The sequence below is a fragment of the Fundulus heteroclitus genome, unplaced genomic scaffold (genome assembly GCF_011125445.2).
Source record: "Fundulus heteroclitus isolate FHET01 unplaced genomic scaffold, MU-UCD_Fhet_4.1 scaffold_1036, whole genome shotgun sequence".
NCBI classification, from domain to species: domain Eukaryota; kingdom Metazoa; phylum Chordata; class Actinopteri; order Cyprinodontiformes; family Fundulidae; genus Fundulus; species Fundulus heteroclitus.
In genome coordinates this window covers 1,288-3,919 of record NW_023396505.1, presented here as the reverse complement: position 1 = coordinate 3,919, position 2,632 = coordinate 1,288, and the positions used below count along the sequence as shown (strand labels likewise).

Genomic DNA, 2,632 nt, shown 5'->3' with positions numbered 1-2,632 from the left:
TTCCTTCAGAAAAAAAACAACATAATTCCTGATGCATTTATTTGTGTTTGATACAAAATCAACTTTAGACCTTGCTATATTCTAATAAACTTTTTGTTGAGGATTTTTAGGAAGTGTAACAGGTCAGTTAAGGCAAGAACAAAGTTTTTGGATTAAACAACTGCGACGTGTCACCATGGCTTCTTGTACCCAAACACCTAGACAGCGGTTTAGGTGCATCAAGTTTTGGGTTATGGGCCCAGCCTACTCCCGCTGTACCACTCGGCTTTCCCTGTAGCCCAAGTTGAATCTTGAAAGTTTAGCTTGCTTCTTGCGTTTTTTGGGCTAGCTGATGAACTAAGAAGAAGGGAGAGAGGCAAGATGTGTTGAGAAGTTTGTTCACTTCCTGGCAGATGTAAACGAAAAAGACTGGCCAACATTATGCCATCTGTGTGAGAAGCTTATTCAATTGTCATTCTCTTAAGTGACAGAAAACTCCCTGTTATTCCAAGGAACAATGGCAGTGGTGGGATTTGAACCCACGCCTCCACAAGACTGGAGCCTAAAATCCAGCGCCTTAGACCACTCGGCCACACTACCCACAAGTGTAAAAAAAAAACGGTCACCAATTCGCTCAAACTTTGAACAAGCAAAAGAACATTATTGGCCTTTAGCGGCTTTTTGAAATGGGTTGAAACATGGTACCACCAATGATTTGCCATGTGTTCACGTGCTGCTCTAATACTGATCTCATTCAAAACCTTTCTGTGCAGAACACATGGCAAAGGTGGTTAAAGTCCATGGTTGAGTGCCAATCCTCTGCTTTGGGGTAAATCATTTTGACCAAGAAAATAAGGTCAGCCCACCATGTCCAGAAGATGTATTCGCACCAAGCATTTTGAAATGATGACATAAAACAATTTTAGCATATCTATATGCTGTTTTATTTTGTATTTCTTGAAATCTTTGTGTTAATCTCAACAAATCCCTTTACTGTTGTGAAGGGACTAACATTGAGTGCACTGGAGAATGTGAGCAGTGACAGCACTACTTCTCTATGCTTTGCTAGGCAAGCACACCACATTTAGGGCTATCCATCCATCCATTTTCTAACACGTCTATCCCCTTGTGGGTCGCTAGGGGTGCTGGTCCCTACTCCAGCTGTCAATGGCGTGAGGCGGGGTACACCCGGACAGGTCGCCAGTCTAATCGCTGACATTTAGAGCTAAATACCCTTAAACTAACTTTTCTACACTACCAATGGTGATCCAGCCCTGCACATGAATAGCATCAATAGTTTCTATGGTGGATTTCTAGAATCCTTTCATGGTATGCTCTGCTCGGTTTACCACCAAGAGGGTTGCCAAAATATTCAGGAATAATGTGCATTCCATTTGCAGTCGGAAATCCCGGTTTCCGATGAAAACATCAAATGTAACACCAGCTATAGTCAGACTTTCCTCTCCGAAAGTCAGCTAAAGTTTTTAGGCTGATTGTCGGATTCAAGTAGGTAGTTTTTCGCAAAAACACTGGTAAGCTGTGAAAAAGATATTTATTTTACAAGATACACTTGTAAGAATGCTTCAAAAATCACTGATACATGTAGCGTGCAAACTCGGAACCAAACAAATTAAAAGTGGTGTTTGCATTTGAAAGTAACAACTTCAAAGAAATGTATAAGAGGTTACTCAAAGAAACTATTTTGGTATGTCCTTTCATTTCATGTTTCCTTCAGAAAAAAAAACAACATAATTCCTGATGCATTTATTTGTGTTGATACAAAATCAACTGTTAGACTCTTCTATATTCTAATAAACTTTCTGTGAGGATTTAGGAGTGTAAAAGGTCAGTTAAGGCAAGAACAAAGGTTTTTGGATAAACAACTGCGACGTGTCACCATGGCCTTCTTGTACCCAAAACACCTAGACAGCGGTTTAGGTGCATCAAGTTTTGGGTTATGGGCCAGCCTACTCCCGCTGTACCACTCGGCTTTCCCTGTAGCCCAAGTGGAATCTTGAAAGGTTTAGCTTGCTTCTTGCGTTTTTGGGCTAGCTGATGAAATGAGAGAAGAAGGGAGAGAGGCAAGATGTGTTGAGAAGTTTGTTCACTTCCTGGCAGATGTAAACGAAAAGACTGGCCAACATTATGCCATCTGTGTGAGAAGCTTATTCAATTGTCATTCTCTTAAGTGACAGAAAGAAACTCCCTGTTATTCCAAGGAACAATGGCAGTGGTGGGATTTGAACCACGCCTCCACAGAGACTGGAGCCTAAATCCAGCGCCTTAGACCACTCGGCCACACTACCCACAAGTGTAAAAAAAAAACGGTCACCAATTCGCTCAAACTTTGAACAAGCCAAAAGAACATTATTGGCCTTTAGCGGCTTTTGAAATTGGTTGGAAATCATGGTACCACCATGATTTGCCATGTGTTCATCGTGCTGCTCTAATACTGATCTCATTCAAAACCTTTCTGTGCAGAACACATGGCAAAGGTGGTTAAAGTCCATGGTTGAGTGCCAATCCCTCTGCTTTGGGGTAAATCATTTTTGACCAAGAAAATAAGGTCAGGCCACACACATGTCAAGAAGATGTATTCCAACCAGCATTTTTAAATGAGGACATAAAACACATTTTAGCATATCTATATGCT

The 2,632-nt window shown here is 41.1% G+C and overlaps 1 non-coding gene across 1 annotated transcript; it reads right to left on the bottom strand.

The window, feature by feature from the left end:
- Positions 1–2,204: 2,204 nt before the first annotated feature.
- On the bottom strand, positions 2,205–2,285 carry trnal-uag. Its single transcript has one exon. It is a non-coding gene; the product is annotated as a tRNA-Leu (tRNA).
- Positions 2,286–2,632: the final 347 nt, after the last annotated feature.